This window comes from Marmota flaviventris, chromosome 1 (assembly GCF_047511675.1).
Source record: "Marmota flaviventris isolate mMarFla1 chromosome 1, mMarFla1.hap1, whole genome shotgun sequence".
Classification (NCBI taxonomy): domain Eukaryota; kingdom Metazoa; phylum Chordata; class Mammalia; order Rodentia; family Sciuridae; genus Marmota; species Marmota flaviventris.
The window spans coordinates 119,486,397-119,501,884 of record NC_092498.1 but is presented as its reverse complement, the minus strand read 5'-3'; positions in this window follow the sequence as shown (position 1 = coordinate 119,501,884).

Sequence of the window (15,488 nt, the reverse complement as noted above, 5' to 3'; positions counted from 1 at the left end):
TGATGGTGGAATGTGATGGACATTATTATCCAAAGTACATGTATAAAGTCATGAATTGTTGTGAATATACTTTGTATACAACCAGAGATATGAAAAATTGTGCTCTATATGTGTAATAAGAATTGTAATGCATTCTGCTGTCATGTATATATAAAAATAATTTTAAAAAAATAAAAGAAAAAGAATACATTTGAGGGGGCTGGGGTTGTGGCTCAGTGGTAGAGCACTTGCCTAGCATGTGTGAGGCACTGGGTTCGATCCTCAGCACCACATAAAAATAAATAAAATAAAGGAAAAAAAACAAGATTTGAATTCTTGGATAGAGATCCAAGATGGCAAAATAGAGGAGTTCGTGTTCCTGGCTGCTCCCTGGCATGAAACCAAGAAAACAGATGAGCGGCTTCTCCACATTCTCCACAATGTGGGCCAAAAAAAAAAATAGGGGGGCAGGTTTACTGAAGGGAAAGTGAGGGAAAGTCAGAGCTGACAAATAAAGGCCATCTCTCTATAGCAAAGAGAGGCAAAACAGGCTTGGGTTCTAGAACTTTTTTTTTCCTAGCCCTTTTTTTTAATTTTTATTGTTGGTTGTTCAAAACATTACATAGTTCTTGATATATCATATTTCACATTTTGATTCAAGTGGGTTATGAACTCCCATTTTTACCCCGTATACAGATTGCAGAATCACATCGATTACACATCCACTGATTTACATATTGCCATACTAGTGTCTGTTGTATTCTGCTGCCTTTCCTATCCTCTACTATCCCCCCTCCCCTCCCCTCCCCTCTTCTCTCTCTACCCCATCTACTGTAATTCATTTCTCCCCCTTGGTATTTTTTTTCCCTTTCCCCTCACTTCCTCTTGTATGTAATTTTGTATAACCCTGAGGGTCTCCTTCCATTTCCATGCAATTTCCCTTCTCTCTCCCTTTCCCTCCCACCTCTCATCCCTGTTTAATGTTAATCTTCTTATGCTCTTCCTCCCTACTCTGTTCTTAGTTACTCTCCTTATATCAAAGAAGATATTTGGTATTTGTTTTTTAGGGATTGGCTAGCTTCACTTAGCATAATCTGCTCTAATGCCATCCATTTCCCTGCAAATTCTATGATTTTGTCATTTTTTAATGCAGAGTAATACTCCATTGCGTATAAATGCCACATTTTTTTTATCCATTCGTCTATTGAAGGGCATCTAGGTTGGTTCCACAGTCTTGCTATTGTGAATTGTGCTGCTATGAACATCGATGTAGCAGTGTCCCTGTAGTATGCTCTTTTTAGGTCTTTAGGAAATAGACCGAGAAGGGGAATAGCTGGGTCAAATGGTGGTTCCATTCCCAGCTTTCCAAGAAATCTCCATACTGCTTTCCAAATTGGCCGCACCAATTTGCAGTCCCACCAGCAATGTACAAGTGTACCCTTTTCCCCACATCCTCGCCAGCACTTGTTGTTGTTTGACTTCATAATGGCTGCTAATCTTACTGGAGTGAGATGGTATCTTAGGGTGGTTTTGATTTGCATTTCTCTGACTGCTAGTGATGGTGAGCATTTTTTCATGTACTTATTGATTGATTGTACGTCCTCCTCTGAGAAGTGTCTGTTCAGGTCCTTGGCCCATTTGTTGATTGGGTTATTTGTTTTCTTATTGTTTAATTTTTTGAGTTCTTTGTATACTCTGGATATTAGGGCTCTATCTGAAGTGTGAGGAGTAAAGATTTGTTCCCAGGATGTAGGCTCCCTATTTACCTCTCTTATTGTTTCTTTTGCTGAGAAAAAACTTTTTAGTTTGAGTAAGTCCCATTTGTTGATTCTAGTTATTAACTCTTGTGCTATAGGTGTCCTATTGAGGAATTTGGAGCCCGACCCCACAGTATGTAGATCGTAGCCAACTTTTTCTTCTATCAGACGCAGAGTCTCTGATTTGATATCAAGCTCCTTGATCCATTTTGAGTTAACTTTTGTGCATGGCGAGAGAAAGGGATTCAGTTTCATTTTGTTGCATACGGATTTCCAGTTTTCCCAGCACCATTTGTTGAAGATGCTATCCTTCCTCCATTGCACGCTTTTAGCCCCTTTATCAAATATAAGATAGTTGTATATTGTGGATTGGTTTCTGTGTCCTCTATTCTGTACCATTGGTCCACCCACCTGTTTTGGTACCAGTACCATGCTGTTTTTGTTACTATTGCTCTGTAGTATAGTTTGAAGTCTAGTATCGCTGTACCGCCTGATTCACACTTCCTGCTTAGCATTGTTTTTGCTATTCTGGGTCTTTTATTTTTCCATATGAATTTCATGATTGCTTTCTCTATTTCTACAAGAAATGCCGTTGTGATTTTGATTGGCATTGCATTAAACCTATAGAGAACTTTTGGTAATATCGCCATTTTGATGATGTTAGTTCTGCCTATCCATGAATTAGGGAATATTTTTCCATCTTCTAAGATCTTCTTCTATTTCTCTCTTTAGGGTTCTGTAGTTTTCATTGTATAAGTCTTTCACCTCTTTTGTTAGGTTGATTCCCAAGTATTTTATTTAATTTTTTTTTTTGAGGATATTGTGAATGGAGTGGTTGTCCTCATTTCCATTTCAGAGGATTTGTCGCTGATATACAGGAATGCCTTTGATTTATGCATGTTGATTTTATATCCTGCCACTTTGCTGAATTCATTTATTAGCTCTAATAGTTTCTTTGTAGACCCTTTTGGGTCTGCTAGGTATAGAATCATGTCATCTGCAAATAGTAATAATTTAAGTTCTTCTTTTCCTATTTTTATGCCTTTAATTTCTTTCATCTGTCTAATTGCTCTGGCCGGGTTCTAGAACTTTTATGGGGAAGGCTCAGGAATCAGAGCCAGACAGGTCCTAATGTGGGCAGTTAGGGGTTGGGTTGGTATGAGGGAGTGGTGAGCCTTTCTCAGAAATGCCTTTGGGCAGGAAAGCAAAACTTTTTCCTTAAAATGGCAGCTGTCACTTAAGATGGCCATCCACATATTAAGCAGGAACCTTATAGTTACTTTACTGGAATCTAAAACTGGGCATTCAAAGTAGATCAGGGACACAGGAGGTTAAAAATAATGTAATAAAAAAAATCCCCAGCAACATAGCCACTGCCACACCCAGACTGGAAGCTCCAGCTAGAGAGGTTCCTCGTGAGTATAGTAGAGGGACAAGGGAATTAAAGAAACCGAATTTGTGGGAGGCCTGAGGCATGTTTGCGTACGGAGCATTTAGAAACCAAGGATGATGCCCAACAAATTTGAAGGACATGCTGCACAATATCTGAGTCTGGGAAAAGAAGCCACCATCTCTCCAGGTGGTTTGCAGAGGACAAAGGAAGGAAGGAATCATTTTGGAGCTGCAGAGAAGGAGCCAGCAATTGAGGAAGCCGATTCCTGGCAAACCCGAGTTTGGCCCGAAATACAGGCCCAATAAATGCACACTGCACAACATAGAGGGTGATTAAGTGATCAGAAGAAAATCAAACATGATTTACACAGGGACAATTGGTTGTGGAAACCCACCCAGCTCTGCCCCTCTTCCTCAAATCTGCCTGCTTGCAAGACCCCGTGGTCGGGAACTCAAAAGGGCAGGGGCAGGAGAAATTGTCTGAAGACTGAACCCAAGACTAGAAAATGTGGGGTCTCCAGGTGACGTAGGGGACTCAGAATTTTCTCCCCCACGACTTGAGTGGAACCCATGGGAGCCCCGGGTTAAAGTTCTCCAGTGTGGACAAGCAAGTACTGGCCCTGGAGGTGTGCTGATCTAAAATCTCCAGACCAATTAGCATTCAGCTAAGAGCCTAGAGCCCACCTAAGCCTAAACCCTGCCTCCAGTAATTCCACCTACAAGATTGCCTCTCTCACTCCAGCAATCCAGAGGCATCAGACTCCAGAAGACTCCATCTAATAAAACCGCTAAGAGAAGCTGAGAATATTTTGAACTCCAATGGAAAGAATTCTTTAACTTTTCTTCAAGAATTTTTTCTATTCTTTTTTACTGTTGAATTACTGTGACCTTCATGGTTCGTGGACATTTATACAGTTTCCTATTTTTTTTTTCTTATCTCTAGCATTTTTGAAGCCAATTAATTTACATGGATTGGTTTTTTGTGAACTAGGATGTTTGATTAGTATATTTCAGTTTTGTTTTGTATTCTTTCAATTTTATTTTTAATTTTTTTTAAATTTTTGCTTTGTGTATATTTTTTCTCCTACCTGTTTCCCTTGTTTCTCTCTTTTATTCTGCTAACAGCCAATCTCTATTGTTCTCTCATTCATTCTTCCTTTAATCTTTTACTTCTGTCTTCTCTCCTCCTCCCTCATAATCATCATATCCTGTATCATTTTTGTTCTCTCTCTGTCCACCATTTGAAAATGTAAACCTTTTTGCAAACTTGCTGTTTTTATTATAGGCATAACTGATCATATCATTTCTGTTTATTGTGATAACTAACATTGTAGATGTCATAGTAAAAACTATTTGGTTTAATGCTATAAATTGTTTGCATTGGTGGTTGTTATCATTTGTCTCCCCCTACACAGTAAGGTACAGGAAACCTTTAGGGACACTCTAAGTCCACAGGACAGAAACTCTACTGCCTCGGATCCATACTGTTAGATTAACAGACACACCAACTATATGAAAAAGCAAGGGAATAAATCACCCAAAGCAAACCAAGATATTCCAATAACAGAATCCATCATGATACCACAGTAGAAGAAATGTCGGAGAAGGAGTTTAGAATGTACAAACTTAAATTGATCTGCAAAGTAAAGGATGAGGTAAGAGCAAATACAGGTAGTAAAATATTACTTCAATAAAAAGAGATTCTGAAAAAGAACCAAACAGGAATCCTTGAAATGAAGGAAACACTAAACCAACTGATTTCCCACAGGGGAAATCAATTCAGATCTCAGCTGATTTATCAACCCAGACCCTCAAAACTAGAAGTCCTGGAATAATATATACCAAGTTCTGAAAAAAAATGGATGCCAACCAAGAATCCTACATCCAGCAAAACTAAACTTGGAGATTTGAGGATGAAATAAAAACCTTCCATGATTAAAAAAAAAATTAAAAGAATTCACAGCCAGAAAGCCTGCACTTCAGAGTATTCTCAACAAAATATTCCATGAAGATGAAATGAAAAAAGAAGTGAAAAACAGTGAAGGGAGAAACTACACCAAAGGAATAGTCAATCAAAGGAGAAACTAATTCAAATTAAAAACTAGAAATAAACCAAAATGATGTGAACACAAATCATATCTCAATAATAACCTTGAACTCATCAATCAAAAGACATAGACTGGCAGACTGGATTAAAAAACAAGACCCAAAAATATGCTGTCTCCAAGAGACTCACCTCATAGGCAAAGATATCCACAGACTGAAGGTGAAAGGATGGAAAAAATACATCACTCACATGGACCGGGTAAACAAGCAGGGGTTTCTATCTTCTAAAACAGACCAAGTTATGTAAGCTATATAGTTGTAATTATACAATTGTAATATTACCTTAATACATTTTAGCATATGTAGAGTTGTTTTGATAGCTCCCTTTCCATTGATTTTTTTTTTTTTTTTGCTTTTTTATTGATTAGATTTCCATCAACTTTTAGCTGCATCATTTCTTTTCTATTTTACATATTTCTGCTTCTACTCTAATTTTTTCCTTCTTACTACCTAATTTGAAAATAATTTGATTGTTAATCTAGCTTCTTTTTGATACAAATACTTTAAGTTGTAAGTGTTCACCTGAGTACTATCTTGTCCCAGAGATTTTAATATTTTAAGCTTTTATTATCACTTAGTTCAAAGCACTTTTTATTTACTTCTCTTGTGCTTTCTTCTTTGATCTGTGAGTTATTTATAAATGTGCCATTTAATTTTGAAGTAGCTGAGACGTTAGGGTGGGGTTCTATATATCTTAAGGCAATTAATTTCTAATATAATGAATTACACAGGAAACACAGTCTACATGATTTCAGATTTTTTAGACTTCTCAAAGCTTATTTTATGACACAATACAGTCTATCCACATTAATTTTCTACTTGTAATTTTTGTGTATAGTCCTGTATAAATAACAAATAGGTCAAGGTGATTGATTATGTTGTTAAACCTTCTATATCATTATGCCTTCCAGCAAAGTGAGGGCTTAAAATCTCCAAATACAATTATGGAGTTGTCTTTCTATTTTTTCTTAATTTTTACTTCATGTATTTTGGAATTTTGTTATTCAGTTCATACACTTTTAGGATTGTTATACTTTCTTGAAGAAGTTTCTCCTATTATGGTTATGAAATGTTCCCCTTTGTCTCTGAAAATCCTTTTTTTGAAATTGATTTTATATGAATAGCTCTACTTTAGATTTCTCATGCTTATTTTCCCCTTCTTTTCCTTTTAACCTATTGGTGTACTGATATTTAAAGTGTGACATTTGTATAGAACATATAGTCATTATTTGCTTTTTACACATTTTGAACATTTATACCTTTTAATTATAATATTTAGTTCATTCATATTTAATTATTGATATTATTGAAAAAAAAGAATACCTGACATGAAGGTCAGTGGAAAATTGGGTAAATGATAGGTTTGAAGATGTAATACTTTGGAAAATGGTTTAAATAGTCCTACTGTCAGGTTCAGAGAAACAATTGTTGGAATTCTCTTGTTGCAATTATTCATTCTCATTTATCATATGGTACACAGGAACAGATTTACTTTATTATTTGTTAACACTTTTTATTTTGCAAATAAAAAATAATATATACACATATATATGCATATATATATACAGTACATAAGCAAAAATGTAGGTCTTTTCATAACTGATTTTTTACAGATATTTATTTTTGTCTTACCTATGTTGTAATCTGATTTCATTTTTTTATTAACTCAATGTTATTTTTATAAGACTGGGTTGTTTTAATTCACAGAATAGCACATTGTTGTAGATATTATTTTGTAGAGCTAAATTCTTGATTTTGTAAATCATTTAAATAAATTAATGTTAATAACATTTAAAAAACAAAAAAAGATTTGAATTTTTAAAAAACACTTAAGACTGAATACAGAGGTGTGTTTAGCTCACAGTTTGGGTGATTCAAGAGCATGGCACTGACATCTTGCATTTGGTGAAGGATTTGGTGATGGGTGATATCATCATGGGTGAAGGTGCAGTTGAAAGAGATCAAATGATGGGACAGGAAGTCAGAGGGATTCGGAAACATGGTTGGCTGTTTTTATAGCATATCACTTTAGAGAGAACTAACCAGGACATGAGAAAACTACCTTAATCCCACTGAGGGAGGTGCCCTTAATGACCTCATCACCTTCCAGCAGGCCCACATCTTACAGGTTGCACACCTTTCAACCTGGCCACACTAAGGACAAAGCCTCTTGATTATTTTGGAGACAAACTACATCCAACTCTAGCACCCATCATGAATTCAACTGGTGTAGAAGAAGGGGGTGAGACAAAGCCAATTAACTTTTGCTGACATTTTTGTCTCTAAAGGTGGGATTTTCAGCTAAGCAGTGAGGATGAAGAGACTGCAGGTAGGGAACAGCCCTTGAGGTAAGACCCAATGGGAAAGGTTTCCTGGTAGGAGTTGAGTTCACTTACTTACCTGGAGGTTAAAAAATGGGTATGCAATAGAAAGGAAGAAGAATTGTGTTCTTTTCATATTTTAATGTCAAAGGAATAAGAATTAGTAAGTTTACTGGCTTTTAAACATCCTGTTTGTAACCTCTTTGCTTTGTCAGTTAAATGTGAATATGGGGAGAGTGGGAGAGAAAGCAGAAGTCAGTAAGTGCACATATTCTCCATTGCATCCTTAACTTTCTTGGTTGCACTTTAGTCAATCCAGCAGAAGCAAGAAGAAGCACTGCAGTGACCACTATTGCATGTGACCCATGACCAATGCAAAGGGAGATGTGTTTATGGTAAAATCAGCACAGGCAGTGACAGATACCCTGAGAACATATCTCAGGGAATGGATCCCCATTCTATCAAAGCCCATAGGATTGCAAGGCCAAGTCCTCTACTAGGTGTCTTATTAGAATAGGTTGTAGGTGCCCATAGGGGTACCATGTACCATTGTTACACCGTGTCCTTTGTGCAAAGTATCCTTGGAATGGACAACATCCTAAGCCCTGCACTCCCAATCCTCTCAATGGGAATGGAGACTACCAAGCTCATCGATGGATATGGTGAGAAATTATGGTTTGCACCTGACTCTCCCACTTTAGGGTCCTAGGTAAAAGGTGAAGAGGACAGAAGTAGGGAAGGGCTCCTCCTCATGCAAGCAGGGGAGCTCAGCTAGTGCAGATATGTATCCTTCTGGGCTCTGATGAGGCTCTGGCATTAACTAGAGTACACTGCACCCTGAAAACCTTTTTATGAGTAACTCTGAGAGCACCTCAGTTTCTGTACTCTGCAGTAGATGTACCTCATATCACCATTTCTGAAGCTGAGATTCTATGGATACACACACACACACATATTTTATATGTGTGCATAACTACATGAAATTTGAACAAAACACAAAACCTGAAGGAAGTACAATGTCATGACAACTCAGAATCTGTTCAGAGGCAGGATTACTTATGTTTTCTTTATTTTTTTAATTTTGTAAAATGAAGAAGCAAATATAGTTTAGTTACACTTTTAAAAGCAAGGTCTTCTGTAACTTGTCTTGACAGAATTGCTAAGTCCCTAAAATATATGATTTTATGCTTAAAACACAATGACTTTTTCTTTTCTTTCTTTGGTGTAGAGATAAAACTCAAGGCCCTCTGCGTGCACACACACCCTCCCTCCCAACCCAAAAGCCGTCTAAGGATGGTTCCTACAAAGGGTAAGGCTGGAGGGGCAGAGTCTTGGCTCCACCTTGTGTCATTAGACCTACTACTCTTCAGGGGATGCAGAAGTGTGACTCAGCCTTTACACACAAGTGTCCTAGAGACAGATGCCCTTTCCTTTGCTTCATGGTCACTCTCTAGGGGAGCAGCCTCTGAAGGCTACCCAGTGAATGTCCCAGGGAATTTGCTCCTGGAGGACATTCACAGTCTTCACACAGACAACACCCTCAGATGAGAGCAGCAGACAGACCTTGGTGCCCCCTGGGAAGATTAGGGCCCAAGGTCCTTGCCAATTATAATTTCTACTCCTTGCCATCCTCCTTGATCAACAACTCCTTCCCGCTTCTGTCTCCCAAGCGACCCCTCATTTGGTTCTGTGTTGCATACTGCTATACCAACACCTGAGATGACAGCAACCTGTGGTCCTGGGGCTCAGAATCTAAATCAGGTACCAGATCACAGTGCAGATGCCTCGTCAGTGCTTGTCCTTTCTCACATGGAAATGAGTGTAGATTTAAGTTTACTTTGTTAAATGTTTAATGTTAGTATTTAATGTTGGATATTTTATATTAAATAATAGTTACTTGCTACCAGCTGCTTTTTAAACACTTTTTTAAAATAAAACACATCATAGAAAAACACACTTAACAGAGGTAGATCTTAATTACAAAGCAGTCACCTTAGCAACCCTCATCACCATCATGCCCTCCCTCCTGCCCTCATATTATTTTAATTGAACACAGTAACCTTAATTTAGCATTCACCATCTGTCCTTATGTCAAAGACTATCTTGAGATTTTTTTGACTGAATTCAACAACGGGAACAATATTAGCGGAGGTCTTCCATGACTCCTTGGATGTTTGGGAGTTTATTCTTGTAAAGAAGCTTGGATGTTATCAAATCCATGGCTCCCCACAGTTCTCCTTGAGACTCTTCAATATTACTGTTTCCCTCAGGCAATGAAGGTTTCTAAGAGGGTAAAGAGATTCTGCTTTACATTTTCTTGTATAGCATTTGCTCCTTTATTCTAGATGCAACAAAGGAGTTTTCTTCTTTTAAGTTCAGGATTTCACTTGCTTTTCATCCTTCCAAGTCAGAATATTCTCTTAAAAAAAAAAAAAACAACTCCAAAGCATTGTTTTATTTTTGGAAAAAATAATTTGAGTTACGGTTTTTAGTATTTGCTTTGTATCTTTGTTTAGGTTTTTCTCTTTCTGGTACCTGTCAGATCTCCTGTGGTATCTTTGGCTTTTGACATTTCTATTCAGATCTCTTACCATCTCTTGCTCAATTTCTTTTGAAATATTTCCCTTTCACTTTGTTTCATGTAACACACAGCCCCTCACTGTGTTTCTTCTATTTTACATCTCATTGCTAAAGTGATGTTCCAATATTTGCTTACTCTCTCCTGACTTCTGTCCATCCACTTCAGGGTTTCTCCCATCCTGATTTATTCATGCCCTTTCATGCTTTTACTCATTTTTTTAAATGACTTTTCCCTCAGATTTGAAAAAGGACATTGCCAGTAAATGTCTCATCAAGACTGAAAATAATTATTATTCTCCCATCACCTCCCTTGTATCTATCCATACCTATCCTTCCCTAGTGTGAACCTTCACCTGATTATTGTTCCTCCATGTATGGCCTTTCTCACAAGGAAACAACTGCTACCACATTACCAAAACCTGTAATCATTCTAAGTAGGTGTCCATTTTCTAAACCCTTTAATATTTAGCTATTGACCATTATAGATCTAAACAATGATTTGCCTTCCAAATTTTTCTTTTCCTTCTCTTCATTGTTTAGTATTTCATTCTTACAATTATTGACTTTTAGTTTCTTCAGGGTTATTTTAGTCACAGAATTTCTTTGTCTTAGATATTTGCCTTTGAGTCATTTGAATTTTTTTTTCTTTCTAGATGCATCTATTTTCAGACAGATTTGGTTCTTAGCCGTGGCAATGTATTTTTAGTGTGTAGCTGCAATTTATTTTTACTCCTTTAAATTTCCAGACATGCATGTGCTGGGTTGTGTCCATTTTGGGCCACACCTGTCTGCAAATGACTCACATTGATGCCCTATCTATGTCACAGTATCCCCAAGAATTGTCCTTAAAGGTTTACTCATATTATATTGAAAATACACTCTACTGAAAAACTCTATAGAGAAAAATAGTCTTAATTTTCTTGGCATATTTTAAAAAATATTTTCCTTGCATACAATAACATGGCAGTCATATTATGCCTAGAAAGTTTTTCAGCCCTTTAAATGATGGAAAGCCTATCTTTTACAATATTTATGAAACTAGAAGACATTATGCTGAGTAAAAGAAGCAGAAAAAGAAGTGATATCCCTCAGATATGGAATCTAAATGAGTTAAACTCATAGAAACAGAATAGGATAGTGGTGACCACAAGCTTGGAGTTTGGAAAATAGGGAGCTGTTGGTCAAGGTTTCCAAGTTTCATGGCTGTGGAATGAATAAGCTCTAGAGAGCTCATCTCCAGCAAGTGTTCTACAGTTAATAATATTGTATTGTATCTGGATATTTGTTTAGAGAGTAAGTCTCACATGTTCTTATCATATACACAGAAGATAAGTACGTGAGTTGGAAGATGTATTAATTAGCTCAATTGTGGCAATCATTTCACAATGTATATATACATCTAAATACCACATTGTATGCCTTAAAATATGCAATATTATTTGTGAATTTTACCTCCATAAAGATGAAAAAAATGTTTCAATAAAAGGAAGACTTTTGCAAAATTGTTTGCAGAATTAAACTGTTTTAGAAAAACTATTCCACAAGAATCATCAGCTACAGGTATAATAAAGTTTATATTTTGATATTGATTATATTTTTATATTATCTAATTGATCAGAAACTTATCTGGTGTTGTTCCAGCCCAGGAAAATCCCTCACAAGCTCGATTCATAGTTAAAGCAACAGAAAAGATCCTCTTCTGAATCATAAATTATTAAACTTATTTGTTATCTTGCGGTTGCCAAAAGTGACTGATGCTGCTTTCAAGTATATCAATTAGCAAAATTGCTAAAAGTATACATTTTCATGGATATAATTAACAAATGTACATAAAAGTAAGCCAAAAAAACTTATATCAAGCTAATATTGGGAAAGTGTTTTTGTAGAATATAAAGTTTGTCACCAAAAATATTATTTATAATGTATAAATTTATGTTACTTCTCATATACCTTCAATACTTGTATTATGTTGTATAAGAAATAAAACGTTTTAAGGGGAAAAGTTTCATAATTCAGTACATATACTAATAATTTCCTTCAGGTTTTTACATAAGGACTTCTGCATTTTCTCTTTGCTTGGATCTGTGTCTCAGAATGTTTTGTGCATACATAACTGAATACCAGAGACAAGATAATTTATAAAGAAGATAAATTTATTAGTTCAAGAATCAAAAAGATCAATGTGAAGGTACTAGTATCTAGTGAGGCCCTCTCTCCTGTGTCATCTTGTGGCACAAAGCAAGAGGACAAGAGAGGGCTGAATTCACCTTTCTAAGAATCCCAATTCTAGCAATAAACAACCCACTCCCATAGTAACAGTAGTAACCCCTCATGACTATAGAGTTGTTTGTTTTTGTTTTTGTTTAGTGGACACAATATCTTTATTTTTATGTGGTGCTGAGGATTGAACCCAGGGCCTCATGCATGCGAGGCAAGTGCTCTACCATTGAGCTACAACCCCAGCCCCATGACTGTAGAGTCTTTATGAGCAAATGGCTTCTGAAGCATCCCATTTCTCAACCCTGCTACACAGAGAATTATGTTTCAAATATATGAACTCTAGGACCAATTCAAATCATAGCAGCCTATGGCAAAGTACGCAGCCAGTCTTACAGCTTGAGCAGACTCATGAGTGGAACAAGCAGAGGGGCCTTTGATCCACTTTCACAAAGTGCCACAGATTGACCCAATCACCTAAGAGGGGCCCTGCCCTGTAATGCCCTCTCATCTAAGGAGTTCGCACAAGGGTACCAGCTGCCAAGGGAACCATGAACACATAACAGGTAAGTTTTGCAGAACCTATCCCAGGGTTTGACTAGATGCTTTTCATGTCTAAGCAGAAATGGAAATAGGAAATAGAAATTAATGGCAAGTATTGTTAAATGTATACGCCAGAATTTATAGTGCAAGGGAGATACACAGAGACTGGTGGTCTGGTACCTGCCTTCAGGAAATACCCAGCCAAGTGAGCTGAAATGGTCAGCAGATAAGTACAATGTCACTGCATAAAAGAGCAACAATAGGAGGGGTGTGTGTGGGTGTGTGTGTGTACAGGGGTTGAGGAGAAAGGGAAGAAATGAAGAAATAGGCTCAGGAGACAGACCATCCCAAATTTTTGCAGCTAACAAATGGCAAGGTTGAAATTCAAACCCAGGTCCTCTTGCCAAATCCGCTACTTTTTCATCTATACCAAGGCATGGTTATCCACATCTATACACCTGGTCTGAATGCACACATCTGCCATACATCTTAGTTTGTTTTCTGTTGCCAAAACAAAATACCCAAATTTAGGTAATTTATAAAGAATAAAAGTTTATTTGGCTCCTGGTTCTGGACACTAAGATCCAAGAGCATTATACTAACCTTCTTGCTACATCACAACAGAACAAAGAGCATCATCACATGACAAGACAGAGATAACATGCTAGCTGGGGTCTCACTTCCACCTCTATAAAGTCACCAATGCCATCCTTGGGGCCCCACCCTCATGATCTCATTTAATCCTTAGTACATTCCAAAAGCCCTACCACCCAAATTTTAATGATACTACAAATGAAATTTGGAGGCAGGGGATACATTCAAACCATATCAATGTTTAACCAAATCATCCATTCTCAGCACCTGGGCAGCAGGGATGAAAGGAGGTGGGCAGGTCGGAGAAAAAGTTTAGATGGATAGGTGGGAAAACTGAATGATGATGGAAGAGGAAGACACTGAATTAAGATTCAAGATTCTGGCTAGCAGAAGTGGGTGGGAGGAAATACCCATCAAAAAGCGAAATGCAGAGGCCAGGTGCACTGTGGTACACACTTGTAATCCCAGCAGTTTGGGAGGCTAAGGCACAAGAATCACAACTTCAAAGCCATCCTCAACAACTTAGCAAGGCCCTAAGCAACTTAGCAAGAACCCTGCCTCAAAATAAAAAGGGCTAGGGATATGGCTCAGTGGTTAAATACCCCTGAATTCAACCCTTGATACCAAAAAAAAAAGAGGAATGCAAACAAGCAGGAAGCTGGGGTTCATGGGCCAGTGTGTTTGGGGTCCAGCTCTGACAGAAAAATGACACAGTATCCTAACTCACCAGCTGCCCATTCTTCTGCCAGATCACTCCCTGTCCCTGTTCTCCTGGATCATCTCTGGAAGAGTGGCAGAAAGTAGGGGCAAATGATAGCCTCATACACTGGATACTGAGGAACACCAGTGGTCATTCTATATGGTGTGAACAGAGCACCAACAGCTGTGCCAGCACTTATCACTCAGGAAGCTGGCTTGAGAGCATGAAGAAGACTCCTATCCAGGAATGTGAGAAGAGCCACCAGAGAGCAAATCACTGTTACTACCTCTCGTTAGTAAATCCTTTCACATCCATCTATCTTTGGCTCCTCCAACTACCCCAAGATATAGCTTCTTATTTTATAGATGAAAAGGAGCAATGGTTTGTCCAAGGGAAGGAAAGGGGGGAAAAGGCTCCAGGTCAGGAATTAACCACTACATCTTCACATGTATTTACAAAACCGTTCTCTCAAATACGCCTTAGGAGCTGCAAAAAGTTCAGATGGATCTTGTGTGCAAAGGTTCTGAGTTGGTCAAGTCTAAGTTCTAGGGACTGAATAATGGCAAGGGTAGCTCTAGAAATAGCCCAGAGAGCAGGCTGGGCAGGCCAAATTCTTGTTTTGGGCAGTGCTAGGGATCAAACCCAAGGCCTAGAACATGCTAGGCAAGCAAGCACTTTACCACTGAGCTACATCCATAGACTGAATCTATGGTTTTTGAAGTTCAAGTCATCAAAGAATTCTAAAATAAGTGGCAGACAAAATTGGAGTGGTTTTTAAAAAAATGCCCCCTACTTCCTAGTAAAAAATGGCCAGAAGCAAAAGCAGAGGCAAGTTAAGTTTTCCTAGGAATGTAAGATAAAGGCAAAGGAGACCTGGATTTCAAAGGCCTGGGAAGAAATGGATGGATTTGTAAGGTATCGAGGAGATAAATAAACAGGGCAAGTGATTAACTCCACGTGGAGAGATGGAAGAGGAAGAAGTGGCTACCATCGTCCCTCCCACCTGTGAGACCCCCAAACCCCACACGGCAGCCCCCCAGCCCATCATTTGAGGCATGATGCTGAGATATGTCCTGTTAAATGGTAGGACCCAAACTGAAGTTGAATTAAATAGAGGCATTTAGACATTTTTTCAGAATGCCATGATGTCTGCATGCCAGAATGGGGTATACTCAGCAAGATCCATCTTCAATAGCAAAAGTGTACAGTTAGTTACCTATTGTATGGTACTATCTGCTCACTAGTCTTGATCAGAAGCAACCTTACTTCTGCCCAAGGGCCTATGAAAACAAATCTTTT